At 39.9% G+C, this 27,841-nt stretch overlaps 1 protein-coding gene across 2 annotated transcripts in view; it reads left to right on the plus strand.

Annotated features, from left to right (window-relative positions):
- The first annotated feature begins 1,915 nt into the window (after positions 1-1,915).
- NCOA3 (nuclear receptor coactivator 3) overlaps positions 1,916-27,841 on the plus strand; it is a 52,271-nt gene continuing 26,345 nt past the window's right edge. For both annotated transcript variants that reach the window (XM_033153499.1, XM_033153498.1), the window contains exons 1-2: positions 1,916-1,970; positions 18,726-18,803. The gene's annotated coding sequence lies outside the window, so the exon portion shown is untranslated. The remainder of the gene's footprint in view (positions 1,971-18,725; positions 18,804-27,841) is intronic.

Below are 27,841 nucleotides of genomic sequence, written 5' to 3' on the forward strand. Positions count from 1 at the left end.
TCAGGTCAGAGCCAGCCCAGCAGGGTCTTATCAAGCAATTTCCATGTGTAAATGCCATGTGGCTATGAGAGGACACAGAGGACAGCTAGATCCAAGTAGCATCATAAAATAATCCAGTATGTAGTCCAGATCCTCCCATATATTTTAAACATATTTTTGTTGTAATATCTAAGATGAAATATTGCCAGTATGCAAGGGTGATTTAGCAAGTTAAATTCCCACCCTTTTTGCTCCTGCTGTTGGAAGAGGAAATTGTTTTCTAAGCTCCAAGCCTTTAGGGAAGTTTCTGCCACCCCAAGGGATTTCCTCTGTCTCCTCTTTCTTCTCCCCCCCCCCCAATGCCCCCTGAAATTTGCTCTGTGGGGGTCAAGAGAGCATCAGAAGAGCACACAGGGCCATGAGAGGGGGAATCCTTCCATCTGGCAAGCTGCAGTGCTTGTGCAGACAGCATGTTCATGATAGCACAACACTGAACTCCACTGATAATGTGTACTTTTTCCTCAAACTCATATGTTGCGGCTTCACTCTTTACTCCTTGATACTGCCAGATAAAATTTATTTTACTAAGTTAGTACGCATAAATAGATGAAATGTGTTATTAAAACACTGGATCAAACTTAAATCAGGTTATTTTCCTTGCCGTTGTTTCTCCTCCTGTCTTCCACATTGCTCACACCAGAGCAACATTTGAGTTATAGAATTTATTCCAAGACTTGTCTGCTGAATCTGAAGGCAGAAGTCGTCTGGCATTTATTTTCAGCTGAAATATGTTTGTCCTGAACCAAAGGCTAAGGCTTTGGAATGCTTTGAGGCTTCAGACTTTTTCCTGAAACTGAGCTCTTTCCTCTCTAATTTAAAATGGACTTTCGCTAGCAAATGGATATTGTTTTCTGTTGCTGTGACCCTTGGTTGTTAACTATTTAATTACATTTCAGAAATATGTTTAAGAAATAAAAAAATTGCAATTGGTGTTCTTCAGGCATTTGTACTTTCTGAAAGCATCTTAAATAGCTAAATGCCTCTTGTACCTTATTGAACAATAGTTGTTACAACTTGGGAAAGGAGAAACCAGCAAAGAGTCTAAACCATCAGTGAATTATGACCATGACAAAGCCCTCTCATGTCACAGTGATTATAATTAGGTCTACTAAATCTGTTGAAACATTTCATATGTAAGTTGATACTGGCGGTATACAACAATAATAGAATTAATTTTGAATATTTCCTAAGAATGTTAGATGAACTCGGCTAGATCTGACCATAGGCCCATCATGTCCAGTGTCATGTTCTCAAAGTGACCAGCCAGATGCCTATTGGAAACTCACTAGTAGAGCATGAGTGCAACAGAACTCCACACATGTGTGATATCAGCCCATGTTTTTATGCCAATATGCAGAGTTCTGATCAACTTGGGACCAGGGTACAATAAGGATGACCTGAGCTCTTATAGCCCAACTTGATCACTGAGAGAGCACTACTAGTTGTCCCCCATGTTACAGAGGCATGACTGGCTTCTATAAGTCGGACATCTAGCATCGCCAGTCCTCTGCTGCACAATATTATTACAGCAGAGAATCGACAAGTTTCCTTCTTTTGACTTTCAGGTGCCTCTTTTATACCAGGAGGCCTTTAATAATGTTTTATTGCTGTTTACTGCCCTGATATTTTTATGATAGGTGGTGTAGAAATACTTTTATAAATAAATGAATGGGATGGGGTGTGAGGGGACTGCAGCGAGTATCGGACATTGTTGGAAATTGGGGGGTGGGGCTGTCCTGCATATACATGAGACCTTTTGCAATTCTGCAACTATAATTTTAATTGGGACATAGTAACTCAGAGTAAGATATGCACAGTCTGTTTTCAATGCTGCATCGAAATTGTAAAGTTCTTACACACTGTGTTCACTGTTTTCTTTCAGAAAGTGTTTTAAACATATGTTTATGTCCTGGAGGGCAAGATTTTCTGTGGTAAGTACCCTACCTAACTTTTGACTTAATTTAAATGTTTCCAAGTTTCATGACACATAACAGACACATTAGAAATGGCTAACCTCAGTTGATTATTTGTTAAATTTGCGATCATTTGGACCATAGAATATTATAACTATGGTGTATCCAAATATTCCAGGCTCAAGAACAATTGACTTGTTCAGACAAACTATAGTTAAAGCTAACAACAGTTTGTCTGGTTTGGCTATAACACACTGTGGTTAGTTGAAAGTGGAAGCAAGTTCTTCGGATCTCCTCGTGACTGCACTGGAGAAGGGTGGGATGTAGGTTTGTGGACATCTTTAGTGTTAATGTCTTAATGTGGCCACTGTATTTCATACTATTTTGGCATCTTATGTTTCTCTAGAGGGTCTCTGCAAAGCCTCATGTTATAGCTTAGCTCAAACTGCTTCCTCAGTTTCAAAAATGGTTTGCCATTTAAGAAGCATAAACAGAGCCCTCTTGGGTACATAGCAATAGTTTTGTGGTTTTTGGATTCCAGCCAAGTCTGAGTAAAAATGAAAGTAATTTTTAATTGCAGTGGTTCATCTTGTTTTAATATAAATGAGTATAACACTTTATTTTTCAATTAAAACTACTTGAAATATCTTTAATTCGCAACTTATTTTAAAGACCTGCTTATTGCATATTTTGTTACCATTGAATATTTTAAATACTGTATATAAATACTCATTTTAGCTGCACAACTAACAACAATAGTTATGCATTTAAAATAACATTGTAATATCCTGTAAGTAAACTTGAATCTTTGAAATAAAAATGTTAGATATGGTAGCCAGTTTCAAATGCACAAAGCTTCAAACTGACTAAAGCAAAGCAAAAGCAGATATCCACAAAAACAGGAAATCATTTTGTGTATCCTTCCTTAGCAGCCCTGAACTATGTATTAAACTCACACCGTTTTATAAATGACTATTAAGCTTTTCTGTTGAATATTCATTTTCTGTGATAAAGTGCCTCCAGTTCTTTTTTTATAAGAATTGCTCACTCATCTAATTCTCTTCTGTAGTTGCAAATAATTTGCTTTAAAAGTTCCTCATAACTGGAAATGAATTGGTACTATTAGAGCAGGCATGTCCAACAGGTAGATCATGATCTACCAGTAGATCACTGGACGTCTGTGATAGATCACTGGTAGATCATGGGCTCCCCCCAGAGAAGATGAACAACTGTGGCTCCCCTTAAAAAAGCTCAACATTTTACCTCCTCCCTGAAAAAACTCAACAACTTTGACCTGAACCCACCCCCAAATGGGCCTTCCTCCTTCCTAAAAAAAGCCCAATGACTTTGACCTGAACCCCCAAAAAGGGGGTAGATCACTGCCAGTTTTTAACTCTGTGAGTAGATCGCAGTCTCTTTGGAGTTGGCCACCCCTGTATTAGAGGATTTAAGTTTGATGTTAGGGAACAAAATACTATATAAGGCAAACCATTCTAAAAGGTAGGCTTATATAATATATTGAATAGGAGCTCAGAAGAGGTTATCCATTCCACTCAAAAGTACAGAAGGGCAAGGACAATAGGGACATGAGCATTGTCTACAAGCAGCATCTTTTTAAGCTGCAAGTGAAATGAAGCAGTTGTGGAACCATTCCAGAAATGAAGAAGTCACCCAGACCTTTTTGTTGGATTGCCGAAGCACAGGAAGCAGATTCTTGATTTAGGGCTTGGGTTTTTTTTGAGACCTGTTTAGCAAGCCTACCTTTATTAAGTTTCAAATTCATAAGATTATTGTTCTAGCCAAAATTCATGACAGACTTGTAGCAATAACATTAATAAAGTAATACAGAACACCCATCCATAAATAAGCCAACATCCACAATGAAAAAGAGACAAGTTACCAGAGAACTAATAAGCTTAAAACCAGCTTGATTTCAGGTTAAATCACCAAAACAATTTAGAGGCTTTATCTAACTCAGGCTTCCTCAATCTCGGCCCTCCAGATCTTTTTGGCCTACAACTCCCATGATCCCTAGCTAGCAGGACCAGAGGTCAGGGATGCTGGGAACTGTAGTCTCAACATCTGGAGGGCCGAGGTTGAGGAAGCCTGATCTAACTCCTTTCCCTCAATTATTATTATTATTATTGTTATTTGCAGCTAGTGAATAGGGGGCCACTCTCTGACAGCTATCATTGTCTAAAAAGAAACCAAACCAATTTATTAAGTGCCCAGCCATATTGCCACAGAGCAGCACAGTCGCTCTATCCAGGGGTTCTTTCTTCAGCTTTGACAAGGCAAGTCCACTCAGGCATTTTCTTTCAGAAAAGCCCTGTCTTGTCTGTGTTGAAGACTTGCTCTGGAAGGTTTGCCTTGTCGTCCAGTAACTGCTGTAGTTGCACAAGGTATGTTTTTGCAGCCTCTTAGTCTGCAGATGCAGCCTCTCCTGTCGTTCAGATATTCTTAAAGTTGATGCAGATCTTAAAACTGTTAAGCCAACTTGGGTTGGCTTTAAATTCCTTGGTAGCCCAGTCCCCATCTGTGGTGGAAAGTTTGAAGTGGTCATATAGGTTCGGAGCCTTTTGATGCAAGATGCTGCCATCCATAGGAGCACGTTTCCAGTTTATGCCTTCTAGCCACAAGCTCATTGCTTTCTCCCGTGTACACTAAAGCCTTGTCTTGCACCTGGCTGGTCACCTTTGCAGTCAGTGGTGTGCTTGCTGCCACAGCCCCACGGATCTCATTCTCATGCACATTGATGGCATGGATGCTGGACTAATTACAGCCAAATCTGAGTGCCACAGTACACACAGATATGCCATCTCTGAAGCAGTCCAGTAGAGCCAACTTCTCTTCCAGTGTGGGATCTACCCTCCACTTCTTGGGTTTCCCATCAGCTGATGATGGTAATGCCTTGTGTTTTGGCACCATTTTGTGGTCTGAAGCTCTCCAGACACTTTCACAAATCTCTGTGGCCTCTTCCAGTCACCTTCTTCACCTGCTTCTTCCACATCCAGACACTTTCATGAAGACTGCTGGGATTGCTGGCCATTTTTTTATGCTCTCACACCCTCTCTGCTCCCCACCCACCCCGTGTGCCACTTTTGCACCATTTTCTTATTTTTTCATTGTATGTGCAATTTTTCATCATTTTTTTAAAAAAACATTTTTTTCTGCAACATATGTAAAGCTGTGAGCACATATTTTAAATAAGTGTAAGATGCAAAATAGGAAATAGGAAATTCTTTCCAGTAGCACCTTAGAGACCAACTGAGTTTGTTCTTGGTATGAGCTTTCGTGTGCATGCACACTTCTTCAGATACAAGAAGTGTGCATTCCTATTTTGTTTTGACTATGGCAGACCAACACGGCTACCAACCTGTAACTGTAAGATGCAAGTTACCTGTATTTGTATTCTATTTGTGTTCTACAATGAGCACCAGTTGTTCGGCCTCTTCTGTTATATTTTAGTAGCTACCCTAAGCTTTGTCCTAAGGTACAGGATTCACTACATCTTGGAAACAGTATCAGGCATTTATATATCATGGGTATCTATTCTTGGATTATTCTCTGGCCAGCTGGCTATTAATTTTATTGAACCAGAACCTGATGGAATGTTGACTACAGGTTTACTGTTAGCTGTCTGTCTGGCACTGCAGAAATGAATTATGCATTCACAAATGATGATTCTTGACTGAATAACATGAACTGCTGACTAATAATAAACCAGTAGGCATGTGAAAATGTCAGATTGTATCATTATTTCCAACTCACGATTTGGAGACAGTCTGGAAACTGAAGGCTCTCCTACTTATTGTCAAATGGGTAACTGTTGTGGGGAAGAGGGAAGAAAAAGTGTATAATGGCTGCTGTGGGTGGAAGAATTATAAGCATTAAAGTTAGTAAAACTCAGGTGTCTTATAATGGTTTGCTGTCCAGGCTATTATAAGGGACCTCAATCCACTCCTGAGTCTCACCCATTTTAATACTTAGAATACTATTGAATACAATAAAAGCTTATTCTTCCTTTAATTGTATCAGTCAAGATAAATTAGATAGGTGGCTGAAATTTAAGCTATTTAAAGTCATATATGGAAAATGAAATAAATTACAGTTATACAATAAGAAGTTCTGATAAGTTACTGTAAAAAAGGAATTACAGTGGTACCTCTGGTTACGTACTTAATTCATTCCTGAGGTCCATTCTTAACCTGAAATCGTTCTTAACCTGAAGCACCACTTTAGCTAATGGGCCCTCCCACTGCCACCACGCTGCCGCTGCCCGATTTCTGTTCTCATCCTGAAGCAATGTTATTAACCCGAGGTACTATTTCTGGGTTAGCGGAGTCTGTAACGTGAAGTGTCTGTAACCTGAAGCGTCTGTAACCCGAGGTACCACTGTAGTACATTTTGACCTATTGATATGGATACAAAATGTACATTTTGTTATAGCAACCATGAGTGCTTTGCTTGGTGTGATGCTCATAATACTCAAATCCCCAATTGAACAGCATTCTGAAAGCTACTACAGTGGTACCTCAGGTTGCAGACGCTTCAGGTTACAGGACCTCCAGAACGAATTAAGTTCTTAACCGGAGGTACCACTGTAGTGGGGCTCTCTTGTTTCTAAGTAAGCCTGGGAAGATAAGAACAACCAAACAAACCAAATGCCTCCTGTCTGCAACTTGCTACAAAGCAAGAAGGAGAAAGCCCTCTCATGAGTTTGTGTCTTGTATTCTACCTCTTTTACAAAGAGAAGAAAGGCAAATACAAGGGAAGAGATGAAGAGGTAAGATACCGGTATGTGGGGTATAACAATATAGGACTCTGGCCACATGCTGTGCTCTGTGTGAAGGTCTCACTCTGCCCCTCACATTTTAAGAAACACACGTAGAGAATCTTGCTTGAAAGTCCCCAAAACTTGAAGCTGGTGCAGTGCAAAAATTAAGGTAACTTCAGAAAATATTTTGACTATAAAAAGCCAAAATTCATCGTAACAGAGGAAGGAAAGGAAGACTACACCCACTTGATATTGCTACTTGGCAAATTAGAAATAGAAGATTTTATTTTAGGGGATTTTCTAATTTATGCAAATACTGAATCTTGTAGGTCTTTGCAATACTTTCCAGCTGCTAACACTATATACAGTCGTAGCTTGGTTCTCGAACGGAATCCATTCCAGAAGTCCGTTCAATTTCCAAAAATGTTCAGAAACCCAATCATGGTTTCTGATTGGCTGCAGGAAGGTCCTGCAGCCAATTGGAAGCCGCGGAAGCCCTGTTGGACATTTGGGTTCCAAGGAACGTTTGCAAAGCGGAACACTCACTTCCAGGTTTGCGGCACTCGGGAGCCAAAACGTTTTGAGTTGCAAGGCATTCACAAACCAAGGTACGACTATATATCTATTTGCAGGTATTCAGCTCCTAAGCATTGCAGGATTAAACTGGTGGACCAGATGCATGGAAAGATTAATGAAACATATGTTTACAGGATATAATGAGCTTTTATCAGTTTGCATAATTATATTTATTTTAAAAATACCTAATCATAATCAAAAATAGGAGATTATTTTTTTACTGAAGTATCTTTTTTAAAATTATAGACTTAAAAATGCTTGCTTAATGCTGTTATTCAGGGCTGCTAATCATAAGTGCCCAAGCTGCACATTTTTGCAAAGTTCAAAGATATTATCACATACCATGGTTTAAGCTTCCTGCTTTCAGTAACACTAGATGGAAGGTTTATCACTAGAACATGTTCATGTATTTCTTGGAATAGTTTTTCAAAAGCTAACTTTTTCAAAACTTGTTGATGACTAAATAAAAATCATGTGGGGAAGGGAGAGCTGCTGACTTGTTTAGTTCTGCAGTGATATTTCAGCTACTGTCTTGGCAGGCAGAGAGACTTTTGCTGTTGTGGGTGAAGCAGTTGGCTGGGACTTTGACCAAACTGCAAGGGGCCCTGTTGCATGGGGGTAGCCACACTACCACAGTCACTGTCTTTGGACACATCCACGCCATACATTTAAAACACATGGCTTCCCCCAAAGAATTCCAAGAACTACAGTTTGTTATGAGTGCTGAGAATTGTAGCTATGCGAAGGGTAGACTTTCAGGGTTCTTTGGGAGAAACATGTGATTTAGCTCTATGGGGTGAATGTCCTGTTCCTTGCTCTCTCTCTCCCCACCCCCACGCCCGTACAACTTCACATCTGTATTCATATTGTTGTCATACCATTTTTGTCTGTCACAGTATTGAAGTAAGAGCATTTGGGTTTTGTAGCAGTAAGTAATCTACTCTTAAAGGATCTAAGCTTCCAGCACTGAACAGAAGTCAGCAGTAGCTGGTGGAAGCCAGGTATTACTTTTAACTGAAGTGAGCTGGTTCGTTGAATTGTTAGTTGAAACTGAATTGCCACCCACTCTGGAGGTGGAAATGGCTTCAGCAACCACAGGAGCCTCTTTATGAACTTGCTGAACATGTATTGAAGTGTCCATTTCCCTAGCTATTTTTAGCCATCTCACCCCTTACTTTTTCCTGCAAGGCCAATTGCAGTCGTTAACAGTTGTCAACAGGTTTACCTCACCTATCAGCCAATGACCCACTCCCACCACCTTTCTGAGTAACACCTCTCCCCACCCTCTCACTATATATAAGGGTCTGGTGACTTCTGTTTCAGTGTATCTGAAGAAGTGTGCATCCACACGAAAGCTCATACCAAGAACAAACTTAGTTGGTCTTTAAGGTGCTACTGGAAGGAATTTTTTTTTAAAAAAATATTTTGTTTCGAGTATGGCAGACCAACACGGCTACCTACCTGTTACATTTCCCTAGGGAGCCTGGATGATTGATTGAGCTGGACAGCATTATGGAATTATCAGGCCCTAAGTATGAGGGCGAGGGACACGGGTGGCGCTGTCGGTTAAACCACAGAGCCTAGGGCTTGCTGATCAAAAGGTCAGCGGTTCGAATCCCCGCGAAGGGGTGAGCTCCCGTTGCTCGGTCCCAGCTCCTGCCCACCTAGCAGTTCGAAAGCACGTCAAAGTGCAAGTAGATAAATAGGTACCACTCTGGTGGGAAGGTAAACAGCATTTCCGTGCTGCTCTGGTTCGCCAGAAGCGGCTTTGTCATGCTGGCCACATGACCCGGAAGCTGTACACCGGCTCCCTTGGCCATTAACGCGAGATGAGCGCCGCAACCCCAGAGTCGGACACGACTGGACCCAATGGTCAGGGGTCCCTTTATCTTTACCTTTACCTTTAAGTATGAGGGCTCTGCAAAGATAAAGCTTTTCTGAGAAAGCTGAGAAGAACAAATGTATTATGAGGTGTTCACTTTTTTATAAAGCTTAATGGGGAAAAGGTGAGCTTCCTGGACTGTGCAGCTAGGGAAACAAGAATTAACCTTCCCTTTGCAGCTGCAATCTCCAGGAAGATCACTTCCCTACCCTTCAACAAGAGAAAACTCCTTCCAAGTCTAATTGCAGCAGGAGAGGGGAAATTTTGGGAGTGCTGTCTAGCTGGGAAGGGAGTGGTAACCCTTACCTTCCAAGCTGCAACTGCCCACTATCTCCCCACCTCCATTTTAATAAGGCTTTCTATTGAAGCCAAAAATAAAGAATACAAGAACTCTGGCCAGGTGGGAGATCAGTTTTAAAGTCTTCAAACAGTTTTATTGTTATGGTATTGGAACAAATTCCAGTTGAAATAAATTCCAGGACAAGGCCCTGTTTCGATAATTCTTCGTCAGCTGGAATATTAAGAAATCCTACGTTAGAAATAAATCTTACAATATTTATAAGTGCTTATATACATAATACCCTTTCGTGAAATCATTAGTTATACAGTTTATACCAAACTCAGTCCATAATTTACATAGTATATAACTGACAAAAAACAGCTTACCTAGATTTTCATGGTCAGGGTGTACCAATTCTCTGTATGCCTAACTTGTTCACACTTGTTTGTAGTATTTAAAGGAAAAGTAAGGTGTGGTCCATTTAGTGATTCTAAAAGCAGTACTACATCTATAGATGCTGAATCATGCAGTATCAGTTTAAAGATACAGTACCAAGGTATAGTTTAAAGATGCACTACGACATAGAGCCAATCATAAGAATGCTGTAAAGTCCAGATTATTGTTTAAACCCCCTGGATGTATCATTTTAAAAAGATGAATAAACTTGGATTCCTGCTGCAGGAGAAGTCTATCATTGTTATTACGGTGAAAGCAACCTTGAGGAAGAACAATGATAGACTTCTCTTTATGATTGGCTCTATGTCGTAGTGCATCTTTAAACTATACCTTGGTACTGCTTTTTGTAGATGTAGTACTGCTTTTTGAATTTTTGACTTCTGGATATCACCAAGAACTCCAATTTCTACAGCATTTCTATCGAAGCCAGCAAAAGGCTTATCTGAAGCCTAATCGTGGTGCTGGCTCTCTGCAGCTGTGAAACTTCACACACCAAAAAATGTCCCTTTACACTGCAAGTAAACTTGGGAAAAGGCATTCTATGGTCCACAGCAGAAGTCTTCTTTCAAAGCTAATTTTAGTGGGGAAGGGCCATGGAGGGGGGGGAGACCCAGAAGGTATCAAGAAAGAGCTTTGCGGGTGCAGCATAGCAATCAGTAAGTTATGCCATTTTGTCATTTGGGGGTTCTCCCCCACCCCAAATCTTTCTGGAATCCTTAAGCTTCCTGACAACAATTGTGGTGTTGCCATTGTGAAGTTTGGGGGGGAAATTGTCAGCTTTAAAAAGCTTAATTGCTTGAAACAGATTTATGTTTAATTTTTTAAAATAATCCAAACTAAAATGGGGGGGGGGACTCTGAATGAGATCAGTTGAAGAATCTGTGGCTATACTAGTACAACTGGCTAGTACAACATTGTTCTGAGATTAATGAGTCAGAATGTGCTCTTTTAAAACCTGATTCACTTATCAAAAATGTAAGAAGACAAAAGAGGAGGTTCATGCAAATTGCAGTGCCTTGATAATAATAAAACATCATACTTAGAAGACCTGCAATTTTTTCTGGGGCACTTTAAAATATTTCCTTTGGGATGTGAATGGAACTGCCAAACTAAGCTGATATTCTGACAGGAAAAGTCTTTTTTGTTTTGTTTTTATGATACAAGTTGTGTGTTTTTAGTTAATTGTATGTCATGTTTTCATCAAGACCTTGAGTCACCCCAGTTTCTGAAAGTGTTAGAATGATGTGTTCTGTCTTAAGGATGAAAGGGATAGTTATTGCAGCAAGGAACTGACATACTGCTGCTCTGAAACTGAATTCCGGAGGTGTGTGTTTGGAACATCTCCCCTTTAAGGGGAAATATTTTCTTGGCTGGTCAGTTAATAGATAAATGCGCTTGTATCTGCATCAGCTAGTTTGTGAAAAACTGTCAGGAATAATGCTTTGCAAGAACTAGTGTCATTTGGAAAGGCAGCGTAGCTGTGAAAATAATCAAATTTTCATAAGGCAGCTTTTATTATATTACTTAGCATATTACATTATCAGTGTTTGCAGTGTGCAGCTTTTGCCATAGTGCATGTGTTAAATGTACAAAGCAATTGTATGCAAAATTTGTTACAAATGTAGATAAGTCATTGTGTGCCTTGTTTTATTACCGGTAGTTGTAAAAGCTGTAATTTAAATATTAGAATATTTCTCAGATTCATGTGGCCTCATTAAATTAAATCTTAGTTTTTAATAGTTTTAACATTCAAAGGCAAGGGAAATATGAAAAATGGCAGTATCAAAATAAATTATCCCATATACTTAGGATTTGTTTTCACTGCTTTTAGTCCCTCCTCATTACCCCTCCCCCTCACGACTAACCACTTTGTTGGACAAAATCCTGCCCTCCCACCACACCATTCACCCTTATTTCCAATATTGCAATTGCTCAATGTGGGAATATTACAGCAAAATTACCCTCTCAAAACCTTTCTTCTTGAAAGCCTTGAGTAAGGTATGCTCCCACTTACTCATCTGTTGATGGGTGGGAACACATCTTCAAATGCTTCCTACTTCTTCAATCTACAGTGGTTTGAAGGAGTTGAAGATGTGTAGCTCAATCAAAGAAGAAACTGTGAGCTTTAAGCTCCTGATTGTTCCTTTGAAGTCCCACCCTTTCTTGCCCTACACTGGACAACAGCTAATATTTTATCTCAAGTATATCTTAAATTTAAATTAATACTTCTCTTAACATGTATAGTGTGACCTGCTCATTTTTAACTACAAGTGACAAGGTTATAAAGACAATAAATACAGAAATCAGTTTTTACACTTTCCTAGATACAGTTACCTTAATTTCATTTTGTAAATTGATAAAATAACTGGTTTAAAAAACACCTTTAAAAACACCTTTAATAAGCTCGTTAAAACATGATTATAAAATTGTGTTGTCTGTGAAGCTCTGGGGCAAGCTGCTACACCTACTGCCATGTTTTGTCTACCCTCTAGCCGATTCCTTTGTGTAAATTATTAAACTAAAATGTCAAAAACTATTGTATATTTATTAGATGTATAACTTTTACACAGTTAATAAATCATGTCCCATTTCCCTAATTCCCCCTCCCCCATTGTATAGTATATACCTAAGAGTATATTCCCACATTGAACTTGAAATACAGTGAAGATGATCCAGCAGATTTTCAAATTTGGCATAGAAATTTGGTTTTCTTCGTGCAAAATTGGGGTTTGAAACATTTTATATCATGCCTTTTGATCTAGAAGGCTCACCAAACTTCCTAAAATCCATAAAACATTAAAAAGGAAAGAATCATAATTTATAAAAATACCAAAGAGGAGACACAACTTGGGAGTGAAGAAACTAGGCAGAAAACAAGCTAGCAGAACCCTCTGTTCTGTGGACTCCTATGAACACTGAGACTTTTAACCCTCACTTTATTCAGGTGCAGCTTCAGCCCTACAATGTTATTCACCAAAATGAATAGGACCATGATTAATTGTAAATGAAAGTTAAAATCCTACTCTTGAAAATTGTTCGTGAGAATTTGCAGTGAAGCAAATAGGTATCATTTTCCTGAAATACAAGGCATTATATGAACTGGGCTTGGAGGCATGTAAAAGGTCACCGTAAGATAAAACTATGTGAAATAGGCAGTTTTGGCACTTCATAGTGCATATTTTATAGACAATAGTTTCCCCCCCTGCACGTATTTTATAAGCCTTTTTAGACGTTCCATGCTGAAGACAAAATAAATATCATAGTTGAGATAAGTAAAATTATTGTTTTAAAGCATTTTTATCAGTTGATAAGTCTCTAAATAAAAACAAGACAGTCTCACAGGCTAACATTCCAAAAGACAGACACAACCTTCACGGGCACGTTTGGTAAGAACACGAGGACACACATTTACAGAGGGCCATCTCAGTGGCTGCTCCCAAAGTGTGGCACTCCCTTCCACAGGCCTCTCTTCTGCTTTCCTTTCACCGGCAGGCAAATACTTTTTTTCATATAGATACCTGGCCATTAACTTGGTGTTGTGGTAAGGTCTTCCGAACATGAGTGTTGTACATTTTTTCTGTCTTTCAACATTGTAACTTTGAAATGGCTTTCAGTGTTGTTTTTAATAGGAATGCACTATATATGCAGGCATCCTTCCACTTATGCGTGTTCTACTCTTGTGCAACCATGTATACATGTTGCGCTGGGGAATGAAATGAAAAATGAATGAATGAATAAGCAAGCAAATAAATAAATAAATAAATAAATAAAATCTTACCGGGAAATGGCGGGAGAGAGCTGGAGAGTCCTTGTGGCTCATGAGCCCAAAGAGGACGCCAGTAGAAGAGTTTGGATTTGATATCCCGCTTTTCACTACCCGAAGGAGTCTCAAAGCGGCTAACATTCTCCTTTCCCTTCCTCCCCCACAACAAACACTCTGTGAGGTGAGTGGGGCTGAGAGACTTCAAAGAAGTGTGACTAGCCCAAGGTCACCCAGCAGCTGCATGTGGAGGAGTGGAGACACGAACCCGGTTCCCCAGATTACGAGTCTACCGCTCTTAACCACTACACCACACTGGCCAGTGAGAGCGGAGGAAGCCCCAAAGAGACCTGAGGCACAGTGGGGCTTTGTTTAGATTGCTCAGCATCCCTGTCTTAACAGCTGATGTGTGGGGTAGGGCAACAGCATCAGCTGCTTCCTTGCGCGTCCTCCACTCTCTAGCTGACCCCACAGCTTCAGCTCTGGTTGAAGAGATAGTTATGTGGAGAGAGAGAGCTGGAGAGCATGGAAAACGTGATTTCACTCGTGCATGGGGGACCAGAACATAACTCCTGCAGAAATGGGGAGATGTATGTATGTATGTATGTATGTATGTACAGAGGGGGAAAGCTTTGATCTAGTGCATTGTCTAAATCCATACCCTAACCACCTGTCTAACAGAATGAGAGAAAATAGAATGACTGGGGCTGGGAGCAATAGGTTATTGCTGGTAAAAATAGCAGTACTTGGTTATCACAGTTTTGTTCATCTTGGATGAGCACTCAATGAGTGATGAGCTTGAGAAAGACACATCAGCTTTCCAAGAGCTTGCAGCTTTTTCAAATTTATTTAATTCAATACAAAATGCTGCTTAGTCACTTCCTGGTAGAGTTCCCCAAAAGTGTGTACTGGATTGATAAAGGCCTAAGAGATGCTTGCTTGCAGTTCATAGCATCTGAGGGTACCCAGAAGGATGTAACCAAGAGCTGCAAACTAATTTACTTTGTGGGTACCAGAAAGCCGACTTGGACCCGAGATACGGAATGCGCTTGTAACATAGTATTTATCTTATGAATGAAACTGTTTACAGTTCTTATGTGATTTCTTGCTACAGCCCAGGAGGCAAGTTTTTAGTTCATTTTGCATTTTCACCCCACATTCTTTGATGTCTACAGTCATACCTCTGGTTGCGAACAGGATCTGTTCCAGAGCCCCATTCGCAACATGAGCAGCACGCAACCTGAAGCACCGTGTCTGCGCACGTGCCTGACGCGATTCGGCGCTTCTGCACATGCGTGAACTGCCGAATCTGGAAGTAACACATTCCGTTACTTCCGGGTTTGGCACGTTCGTAACCCGTGACGAATGCAACATGCAGCATTCGTATCTAGAGGTATGACTGTATTGCTATTCAGCTCAGATTCCTGATAATTTGACTAACAGCAACATTATAGAGTTCCTTAATGGACTTCACTGTTTGTTTACTTTAAGCACTGTTTTGTTTATTTTTAAGTTATGCTTCTTTGTCAAACCATTGTCAAACTCTTTGAGAGATGAGGTTTATACAGTCATACCTCAGATTGTGAACGCTGCGGGTTATGTTTTTTGGGGTTGCGATCACGCCGAACCTGGAAGTACTGGAATGGGTTACTTCTGGGTTTTGTGACTTGTTTCTTTTTAATATCCATTGCTTCTAAAGCTCATTTTTGTCACCTAATTATGAAGATACACTCCCAATATCTGCTGCAGTGAAGACCGGTGGAAAGATTCCATCTACCTGCTTACTCCTTTGTTATAGTTTTTCTGGCTGGGTTCATGTTTCCAATATTTGTGTTCTCTTTATTCAAGACCTCCAGTTTTTAAAAGAAACCTGTTTTTTTGGTCTTGGTATGACCTTTTGTGTGCATGCTCATACCAAGAACACACTTAGTTGGTCTCTAAGGTGCTACTGGAAGGAATATTTTTATTTTTTTATTTTGTTTTGACTATGGCAGACCAACACGTCTACCTACCTGTATCTGTAGAATCTGTTCTACGTTCCTGGAATTCCAGCATGCATGCTTACCTAGCTGCACTGGTAGGTTAAATCAAGCCACCATTTAAATTCCCCACAATTCTCTGGAGCAACACTAAGTTAAACATTCCGGGGCACTGTGGGGAATGTAATCAGTTGCTTTCTACAAGGGATCTATCAGCACTGTTTGGCTCTGACAGCTGCTTGAGGATGCTGATGCCTGCACCGTCCTGAAAGGAAATATGCCTGGCCTGGATTTCCTGCAGTTTTCCACTTGCATATAAGTCTGATTTGAAAGTCTGATGCATTGTTTTGAGAGGTTGAAATTTAATTACAGTTGGGGGTGTGTTAATGATAGATCCTGTATTCCACTATATGTGACCAGTGGTGCATAGTATGAGCTCTTGATTTTTATCTTTAAGAACTTTCAAATATTTTTTTGTTGATTCTTAATCTCCCCTTACTCTATTCCACTCAGATTCTATTAAGGGGCATAGATTTGGAGCCTTTTGGGTCCAGGGCCTGGAATGCTCTCATCAGTATAATGCTGCCTACCCACTAAGCACAGATAGTTGGGGGGTGGACATATTATTTTTATTTTCTGCATTCAGGTTGATACTCTGCAATTTGCAGCAATGTATCTTCTCTTGGGGTGGGTTTTACCTAATTTCCTTCCATCATCGGAAGACCTGAACAAGGAATTCTGCTTGCACAACAGCGTCCCCCCCCCCATTCCTTCCCTTTGCCTTCTGAAATTGGCTTGGGGCAGGCAGGAGAACCCCCAGAATAGCATGCTGGGAGAGGAGAGAGGGGATCATTCCATCTGGCAAGCTGCAATGCTAATGCAGATGGAATGTTGGTAATAGTGTGACATTGAATTCCACCCTTGGTTTCTCTGACAGTGATTGCCAGGTTCTTTGAAGTACAAGGCTGCTGTGCCTTTAATAGTCACATAACTGGGAATTAAATTTTCCCCACCTCTGTAGCATATGAGGAGAAAAGTGCTGCCATATAGGATTAATTGGGAAATGATTTGTTTGTTGAAATGGTCAGAATAAATTATGATTTTGCCATAAGAATTTCCACAATAGTACTTCAGATTTTGAAAATATATTTTTTTTCCTCCCTGACTAGTGGGGGTTTCTTACACAGAAAGCTTTACAAAGGTGTGTAATTAGGAGGCAGTTGAGTCTTGATGCTTATCTTTACGTGACCATATTGCCAATCACTCCTCTAATTGGTAATGTGAGTTCATCTGAATACAGCTACTGTCAATGTTGTCAACTGAGTGGTTAAACTTGCATGCAAATGCATACGCAACTGGTTGATATGAAAAGGCCCTAGTTAAATTTCTTAAGAAATTATCTGCCTGTACAAAGCTCTTCACCTGACTACTAGTAATTATCTATAAGTAGTCTGAGTAGAAGTATCAATTTTGAAATTCTGAATTCTGGATAGTACTATAATGTGTGCTTCTACATATGAATGCCTCATAAATATTTCCCAAGAGCAATTTATTTTTCTAATTAGCTAGAAGAGTCTCACTTTTTTTTTACACATTGCTTCAAGCAGTTTTGAATAAATCAATTCAAACACACAGCTGTTGTTCAAAACTTCACTTAAGTTGCTGTAATTCTCAATAGCTTATTAGAATGCTTCCTAACTAGTCGATTTAATAATACCATTTACAACATGGTCATAAAATAAATTAAACCAGTCTCTAAACTTAATGGATAAAGTAGAGAAAGGGAAATTGTCAGGGTCTCTGCTTGTTTTGATAATAGACGTTGCAATATTCATGGCTTATTCAGAATATACCGGTACCTTACACTAAGAAATTACTCTGTCATTTTTCTGAAACATACCATTTAGGAGGATAAAAGAATATAAATGTTAGAAAAAGGAGCAGGCTTTTAAATAGCTTCAACAGTGTTATTGGGCATGGTGTGAAGGCCCATGTTCCAGCAACCTTGCTTATGCTAAGCAGATATGGATCTGGTCAATGCCTGGATGGGAGACCACTTGGTAACCATCATGAGCAGCAGAAAAAATGCACAGCCAGAATTATTTACCTTCACGTCATAGGTTTGTGTGGATGTCTTTAATAAAATGTGTATTTTAAAGGGCCCAGATATAGATGTGTAATCTCAAAATGCTTAGAGTGCTGAGACTATGACAGACACAATTGCAGAACATGGACGTCTTTCTGTGCTGTTGAACAGGATCAACAAACTGTGCCCCCTAGGTAGAATATGAGCTGCAGAAAGCTGCCTGTAGTCTCAAGCAAAGTCCTCTCACTTTTGTAAATCAAGGGTGGGTGGTGTCCTTATAATAGAAGTGGTCAGATAACTGGTCTGAGAACCTTACGCTTTTGGGGGGGGGTTGCGGGGGGGGGAGATGAGCTGAATTATGTGCAGGTTGCTAGGCCTTCAGCAGCTATAGAAGATTATCAATTTCTCAGCCTATGCAGGTTGAAGCTAGTTGGAAAATGTATTCTACTGTTCCACTGTTGTCATCTCCTTTCTTTTAAAGTAACAGAGGTAACCAGAATAACCATTCCTACCTATTTTCTCCATGCATGAGCAGCCTGGATGTAAGGGTGGTAGCTGAGTAGCCTTTTGTTTAAAGCCTTGACCTCTTGATGAGGTTCTAAAATTTGTCCTCAACCCCAACCCAAATTCTTAAGAATGTAAATAAAATAGTCAACAAATATCAATATATAATAAACATTTATTTATTATCATTGTTGTTGTTGTTGTTCAGTCGTTCAGTCGTGTCCGACTCTTCGTGACCCCATGGACCAGAGCACGCCATGCACGCCTATCCTTCACTGCCTCTCGCAGTTTGGCCAAACTCATGTTATTATCATTACTAGGAATAATATAATATAAAAGACAAGGAAGTAAAACAGTGAAAATAATAGTAGTCCTTGACTAAATTATTGGAATATCTCATATTAAGCTTTACTGAAAATGAAGTTGGGGAACACAATGATACTTACATGACGTTTTAAAATTTTCTTTAACAGAACGTGACACACAATGCCTACTGATCCTGATGCCTGCCGTTGAAAAATCATCTGTGCATGCTTGAGTTTTAAGGACATGTAAGTGAAAATATTTTAAAAGTAAACTTTAGAGATTATTACTTATTTTCCATAAGTTCCCATTATAAACATAGATTCTGAGCACACTCTAGCCAAATTCCCATCGATAGGAGATGCACCAATATGCTTGAAAGTTTCTCACTGAAATCAATAAGATTTAATGTAGATGGACTGTGCCCTATGTTAGTAAAATGTTAATCTGTTGATTACATTCCAGCGCTGTTTTCCTAAACAAGAACAGAAATCAAAAAGTTTTTAACAGCTTGCTCTTGGGTGGGGCTTGATTTTTTTCTTTTTTCTTAAAGTTGGGCACTGTTATATAGTTCTAATAAGTCTTTGACAAATAAAATTATATTGTAAACCACCATATGATCTTCAGATGAAGGGCAGTATACACATTTAATAAATAAATAAATGATGAGAGGGAAAGTGTTGCAAACGAAAAACTCGCTCCTAATTTTAACATATTTAGTGAGACCATAGGGAGTATCCTATTATAGAAATTTTAATATGTGAAATGTTCCTTAAAGACTATAGGCACGGGTAGCTAATTAAAGTTAAATAAATAATAGTGGTAATAATATGAACAAGCCCTGAAAAAGTTCTAGGGCCAATCATAAAAGTAAATAAATATTAGAATAATATCTGGACATTCCTAAAATACCACTTTTTCTACTACTTGACTGTTTTACCAAATGTTCCCACGCTTCTATTTTTTTTTTTATGTATTTTTTTCGGTGGTCAAAAGTGTTCCACATACATAGGCCAATATTAGCTCGAGGTGCATCCTTGAAGCTGTGAGATAGTGGGTTGCTTAAGGCCACCTGGTAAGCTAATGGCTGAAGAGAGATTTGAATTATGGACTTCCTAGCCCACAAAACATTAAAACAGGAATACAGAACCTTTAGAAGTTTTGGACTCCAACTCCAGCCCCAACCAGCATGGCCATTTGGTTTGGCCATCCCTGCTTTAAAGTTTCACTTAACAATTTTTTTCCTTTGCTGCATATATTTCTAATCTAATCACCTCACTAGTACAATTCATGCATCTGATGAAGCAGGCTTTAGCCAGTGAACCCTCACACTAACAATAATCGAAACAAAATAGAAAATTCTTTCCAGTAGCACCTTAGAGACCAATTGAGTTTGTTCTTGGTATGAGCTTTCGTGTGCATGCACATCTTGTGCATGCACATGAAAGCTCATACCAAGAACAAACTCAGTTGGTCTCTAAGGTGCTACTGGAAAGAATTTTCTATTTTGTTTCGACTATGGCAGACCAGCACGGCTACCCACCTGTAACTGGAACTAACAATAATGTAGCTCATCTTTAAGTTGCCACAAGACTCAGTTGTTTTATCAGACCAGCTCTTCCTGAATTTCCATCCTCTGACAGTATTGTTTAGGAAAAACACTTATCAGCTATTGAAACTTAGCTTTGAGAACTGGGGTTTTATCTTAGTAGCAGGATTTGCCAGCTGCTTCTTTGTGCTGGGAAAAGCCCTTCTCAATTCCACCTCTTTCCTCTGAGAAGCCCATGATGTCATTCCATGCTTGTGTCCCTCAAACCTAGAAATTAGAAGCTGAGAATTTTTTTTTTGTATGGGTTATAGATGCAACATGTTGCCCTTCAATTGGAGTATTAATTAATATTAGTGTTAAAGACAAGTCCCAAAACAGTATCTTCTATGCAGAGATTGTATTTGACCTTAAAGAATCCAGGAACTAGGAACATTTAAAGAGCTCTTGCAAGCATAGCAAACCACTTGAGCAAGACAATGACACAGTACAAATAGGCCTGTGTATCTGATTGTATCAGTTGCAGCAATAAGAGCTAGAAATATTGTACCTGTATTGTGCCTCTTCCGGAAGTCACTCCTGATACAACTGCTGAGTGCAACTACTTAAGCGCTGTGATATGGTCTGACATTGGGTTGTTTTGTGTTCAGAATATCACCAGTGAAGACAGTTGTTTAAAAAGGAAGCGTTTAAAGTAACTCATATAACAAGGTATCAGGAAAAGAAGTGTGGCACTTTTTTTTTTACTAGTTAGTGACCTTTCTCTGACATAAGATAATAGGTGTTTTAATTCCCCATATATGATCAAAAATAAGAAATTTAACTATGCATGCATTACTTTTTAACTGCAGTGAATGGGTGGTATGTTGTCTGGTTTCATGTGCACAGTCTGTGCAGTCATTGTAATTATTTTTCTAGCTTTGCAGTTTCAAAATCCGTGCTTCAGCTTAGCTGCTTTGGCTGAGAGTTGGCTCTAAATAGTAAAAACAAAATGAAAAATGAAAAAATTCCTTCCAGTAGCACCTTAGAGACCAACTAAGTTTGTTCTTAGTATGAGCTTGTTATGACTATGGCAGGCCAACACAGCTACCTACCTGTATCTGAATAGTAAGTTTCTTTACAGATTGCAAGAAAACCTGTCTTTATCCAGGTTCACCTCTTAATAATCATCAGTCCGTTTAGTAATACCATTGGCGTAAACTACATAGGAGGAGGTTTTCTGGCTCTGATCAAATGTCCATTTAGTTCAGCATTCTTGTTTCCCTCAGTTGGGGACATGAAGGCAGTAGCCCTTTCCCATTGCTGTTCTGCAGCATACATCCTCAGATCCTGGACATATTGTCATGGATAAAGTACTGTACAATAAGGGTTCATATATAGTAATAGACAAGTACCAAATGTGAACATATATTCTGTTGTACTCAAGAACCATATATTAAATGGAATAAACAATGTGACTCATAAGACCATGAATAGTATACATATAATGGTACACTGGTTATTACAAGTGAGTGTTTTCCCAACATGCCCCAGTGATCTTGAGTCCTTGAGTGTTTTCACATTTTGGGTCTTTCTCATGCTTGGGCATGACATAGTGCCTTTAACAGCAGACTCAACTAGTAAGTGGTGACACAATTGTTCTCAAAACCGAGAGAGAGAGAGAGAGAGAGAGAGAGGAGAGAGAGAGAGAGAGAGAGAGAGAGAGAGAGAGAGATTGGCATACACTCCAAAGCTTCCCAGTAGGTGGGTTGCTTACTGGGAAGGGCATTTTGGCAGGCTGCCAGCTCAGGAGCCTGGGAGATGCTCCACTCCAGTATTGCCTATAAGTTTTTTTTTTAATGGTTTCAGTTTGGTTCACTTTGCAATAAAAGGAAAAAAGCCTGCCTAAGGAATATTGGCCACCTCAGTGGAAGTGATGTCACAAGTCATAGCTTTGGGAAATGTAATCCAGTCAATGCAATCCAAGTACAGTATATAATTACTGTCTCCTCCCTCAGGAAATGTGACCATTGTTCAAGACTAAAATCTAATCAGACTAGTGAAAGAGTGAAGAATGCCGCCTTATATCTGCAAAAGAAAAAGACCCACCCCATCTTGCCATGTGCTTCAGAGCTATATTAAGCAAGGCTGGTCAGGAATGGCACCTCCCTGATCCAATCAATTTTGAATTTGCTTTGAAGCTTTTGTCCAAAAAGGTACAAAAGCTGAGGTTCTGATCCCACTACTACTTCTGATTGCTCAGTTCCACTCTCCTTGAAATTGCTTGCTGAAAATCCCTTAAATGGAGGTCTAACTCCCATTATCCTCCTCTGCTTTTCCCTCACTAACACTGGTTCCTGCACTTCTGGATGGTCACTTGCTGCTTCAAGTGCAGCTGCTTCAGAAGCAGTTTTCAGGAATTTACTTCAGTTCCTTCTTCTCTGGATCCCTGCTTGCTGAATCAGAGATCTTGGTTCCAGCTGCTCAGAGGTCCTTTTCAGGTTTCCTGCCTGCCTTCCCAGTCTCACTGTTTCCTGCCTTACCCAGAAGATTCAAAACACACACTAGTCCTCTTTCTTCAGGATTGCCAACTTTGTTGGAAAGGTAAATTTTGTTTGCTTTTCTGTCTTCTGGAGGTCCTTCCCCTATAAATTGTAGCCTCCACATCTGCTTCCTCTTCCCAGGCCCGTCTCAACCATAGAGGTTACTGGCACAAGGCGCCAGGGCGCCATGGCCTGGAGGGCGCCTCAGCCGTGCCCGCCCCACCATGCCGCGCCCACCGTGCCGCGCTTGCCCCGCTGTACCACCCGCCCCGCCCGCCCGCCGTGCCCGGTGGAGCGCGAGGGGCGCCAGAGGGATCTTCGCGCCACGGCACAAGATACTTTTAAGACGGCCGTGCCTCTTCCTATGTTTTTAGATCTATTTTTAACATCCTACCTTGGAGTGTCTGCATGCCTGGGTCCTACCAATTCAGCTGTGCATTGCTGAGACCTAGTCTGCAAGGTATGCCTAGAGAGCAAGAGCAGGCTAGTGTGGCTTCCTAAGCAGCTCTGAACACCTCTCCTCCCCATCTCTTATACCTTATGTGTTTGTTTGCTTTCTGTGTTTGTGTGTGCTAGTTTAGTCATGGTTAGAATTAACTAATTCTCACATACCAAAGAAAATGCACTTAGCTATCCCCATTGTCAGAGTAGATATGTATTGTTGCTGAGCCCCACTGAAATGGAAATGTGTAGATTTTCTTTCTTTTTCTGTCCAATAAGCATCCCCATAAACTGGGTAAATCTGCCAAGATGCAGTATTGCCACTAACTAAATGCCTGGAACGTGTGTATGTAAAACACACGTCTTCCAAGGAGGCTTGCTAACAAGGTCAACCTGATGCAAATGTAGTGGTGGAACCAACATGGTGCTCCTGTAGGTGTTTGTTAATTGTAACAACTGCTTCCCCACCTCACCCTCCTACCTCTTACTAAGCTGGACATGCTCAGCTTTAGCTTGCTTTGTTTTCTATTTTCAGTGAGCACCTAGGCTAGAACCTGCTGACTTCAGCATAACCCAGCCCTACAACTTGCCTAGTAATAGAGGAGAGTTATTCCTTGCTCATGTGCAGAGTGTTGTTCTGTCTTATCTCTCTAATGAGTAGCTACAGATCAAGCTCCCAGAGGGGAGTGGGTGGTGGCACACGCGCATTTGTCACCTCCCAATAGTCCAGAGCCTGCTGTTTGAGGTGGTTGCCTCTCATGCGTCATCAGTGGGCTGGGTCAGGCCTGGAGGGGTACCGTATTGGCAATGGCTAAACTAGCCATTGTTTGTTGCCCTCCACAAGTCTCAGGCAACAGAAATTCATGTTATTTATTTGTTTTTGTATCTGTAAGCCCCCTCCTCAGCTGTTCAGTGGTTAATCCCTGGATCAGTACCATCTAAAGTCTGCATAATAAGTTAAGCATATTCCTTTTTGAGACAGGGACTTAGGCCAGCATTTTCCAACCCTAGGTCCCCCAGACTATAACTCCAATCATTTCTGACTGATACTCCTGCTGGCTAGGGATGGTGGGAGTTGTAGCCCAACAACATCCTAGCACTATTTTGGCTGGAACTTTGTAAAAAGCTTTGACAGCTATCACACTGCTTAATAAATACAAGAGCATTGTGTTCTGGAATGATTCTAAAGAAGCATTTTGTTTAGTGAAGTTCTTTGAAAATTGGTGACAAATGGAAATAACCATTTCATGTTGTTGGGAAATACTAGAACACTTAGAGAGGGCAACAGCAAACTTTTCTTAATCTGTATGCAGAGTACTTGATATACTATTACTTTGTAGAGACACTTTCAAGAGTGCTGTTGTTGGCATACATCTGTCTCGGGAGACATTGGAGGAGTGCACCTTTTGGGGATGGATTCAAACTATTGGAAGGTTATAGTGCCAGCTTTGGCTGTAGAGACCAATGTTGGAGAGAGACATGCTTTGTTGCAGCTGGGGAAAATGAAGGTGTCCAGTTGTGCTGCTGCAGATGCACCATGGTGTCTCTTCTCTGTGCTCTTCCCAGTGGCCATTCCTCCTCTGGTCACTGCTATGGATGCACAACCTCATTGTCTCTTGCAGCTGGCGCATTGAAAATCATGTTGACTGTTGATCTCTGAGCTCTAAAGCCACATTGTGACTTGGCTTGTCAGTGACTGACTCTACTTTCAGTAAAAATAATTTCAAGCAATTGCAGAAAAACATAGGAACTATGCTCTCACATCTGATTGACCAGCATTGCTGCTATATTTTAATAGGTGGTATTTGCATTAATAATTGACTCAATTGTGAAGGTCTCTTGTTGCATAAAAATAGCTATCTCTAAGCATATTCACTGTAGGACCCTAAGCAGCAAGAGCACAGCCCCTCTGGGCTTCCGTGCAAATTGGCTGCGGTATTGCATTGCTTTCTACATTGCAGAAGCAATAATATTATTAAGAAATGATGGAGGTCTGCGTAGGGTATATTAGAACACTGTTGCTAGGGAAATAGACTCACCAGCTAGTCTCATTTTAAGGCAGTGTCCCTTGTTTCAGAGCTATTCCAGTTCCTTACAAGGTGCTATTTACTTCAGGATACAACTACAGTGGTAATAAAAGAAGTGCTAAAATATAGCTGTTAATGATATTGTTTTAACTGAAGTTCTCATTGTTAATTTAAACAGTATTATAGAATTGTATGTATCCAGCCCTGAACAGACCTTGTGGTGAAGGCTTTGCTATAAATTCAAACAATAAATATATAAGATAGCCCCTTTTAAAAAAACAAAACCCAAGCAAACCCTTTTTTGACAACTTTGTGGGTACTGTTATGCGTTGAAGTATAGCTGAAAGAAATACTGTAATGGATATATGTAATATGCAGGAGAAGAACAGACTGTGGATCATCCTATTACCAGTAAGTTGAGTGAACAATACAAGTTTTTAAAATACAGTATTCAGTATAATTTTTCCCTAGTGCAAGATACTTTTGAGCATAATTTATCAAAACTGAAAGAGGGTTTTTTTTTAATCAAACCTTATACACAGACACCCAACTCTCCTTTTAATATTACTTCATAACCAAATTAGTACCCTACAAAACAGCTTGACTTTTGATGGCATTGTACTGTTTGTTTTAAGTACAGAAACTTTCCTCCCTGGGTTTCTGTCTTGTCTGCTGTACCCCATACCCTTCCTGAGCTTCTCTCCAACTCTTTATCTTGTTTTATTTACTTCCTGTCTCTTTCTGTGGCAGCTTCTAGCGCCACAAAACTCTGTGTCTGTTTAGGAATGCAGTTGCTATGAGAGCAGAGGCAACCAAATACTGTAATCTGCATGCAGTATCTACACAATACTAATTCAGGGTTTGGAACTCCCCCCCCCCCAAAAAAAAATATCTTACAAACCACAAAACTGTTGAAAGCAGCTGTCTGAATGAGTCTGGACTGTGCCTTTTGCATGACAGAGCAGAGCCTGGTCTTGCTTTCTCTGTTAAAAAGCTTCCCTTTTTTGTATGTGGTGATTTTGTTGTCCTTTAAATGCCAGGTCCAAGTGTTTGATACTACCCTGCCATCTTGTGGCAAGCATGCAACTCACAATTTGTTTTTCTCTGGGTTTTCCTATTGTCATGCAAATTTATTCTTTAAAAAAAACTTATTTTTCTTGGGGCATTCATTGTACATGAAAAATGATGACTCTCCCAATACAATAGGTGGAAACTGTCTTCCACAATGACATGGGTGTCTGCAATTTCTAAATTTTAAAAAAGAAGTTGAAGAAACAGTAGTGCTTTATGATAGCTGCCTTCTAGATATGACATGAAAAACAGCCATTTAGTAGAAATTTAGTTTAGCTAACTCTTAAGCTAACATTAAATGGTGTCCTGTAGTTTGTAATGTGCAACTGCTTCCATAGAACCATAAAATCATAGAATTGTAGAATTGGAAGGTAGCCTGAGGATCATCTAGTCCAACCTCCTGCAATGCAGGAATCACAACCAAAGCATCCATGACAGATGACCATACAATCTCTGCTTTAAAACCCCCAAGGAAGGAGAGTTCACCACTTTCCAAGGGAGTCGGTTCCACTGTCAAACAGCTCCTACCGCCACAAAGTTTTTCCTGATGTTTAGTCAGAATCTCTTTTCTTGTAACTTGAAGCCATTGGTTCAGGTCCTGCCCTCTGGAGCAGGAGAAAACAAGCCAGCTTCATCGTCCATTTGACAGCCTTTTCAATATTTGAAGATGGCTATCATGTCTCCTTTCAGTCTCCTCTTTTCCTGGCTAAACATACCCATCCCTTTCAAGAGTTCCTCACAAGCCATGTTTGGCAGACTCTTGATCATCTTGGTTGCCCTTGTCTGCACACATTCCAGCATGTCAATATCATTTTAAAATTGTGGTACCCAGAACTAGACATACCGGTAATACTCCAGGTGTGTTCTGACCAAAACAGAATAGAGCAGTACTATTACTATTTTGACTGGGACACTATGCCTCTGTTAAGCAAGATATTTAAGTTCTGCCATATATCTAGAAAAAATAACCCTCCAAATAATTAATACAGGCTTTACAACAATGTTTTGACTGGCAACCCTGATAATTTTTTGGAAATATTGGGGCCCCAAAAGTGGCAAGATGACCCCCTTTCTTTGGAAAAACTAAGGTCTGCCAAAATTACTGCTTTTAGCAAAAACAGTACAGTATTAGAAATGAATGTAGCTCAACATTCATGGATAAATTTCTCCTGTTTTCTCCTGTGGCCAATATGCTAAAATTTAAGCCGAATGCTATCTGATCTGTCTCATGATCTGTCACTTTAATATTCCACTCCCAGTTAATAATGTTTTATTAGAAAGGACTCCTTTTAAATATTTAAATCAACCTGTATCTTAAACCATAATAAACTCTGAGGCATCAGGTTGAATAGAGACACAACAGAATTCATAGCAGAACTATGATTGGTGATGGAGTGCGCCCAATGCAAACTCATATACTCTTTTCTCTTGAGCCATCTGGATTATTTTATACATTTTTTATATTTTAAGTATACCAAGTCTGCATACTTTTTACATGGCATATCTTCCTTCTTAATTTGGATGTTACAACATCTGGATGATATGGTTTAATCTGTGAAGGAGGCCATGCCTGTTGTGGATTTGGAGGAGGTTAAAACAAATGAAAGTGAAAAACGTATGTGATGTTGTAGACTGTAGTGGTCATTACACTGCTGCAGTTGCAATGCAATTTTTGCCTT

Source organism: Lacerta agilis, chromosome 6 (assembly GCF_009819535.1).
Source record: "Lacerta agilis isolate rLacAgi1 chromosome 6, rLacAgi1.pri, whole genome shotgun sequence".
Lineage (NCBI taxonomy): Eukaryota > Metazoa > Chordata > Lepidosauria > Squamata > Lacertidae > Lacerta > Lacerta agilis.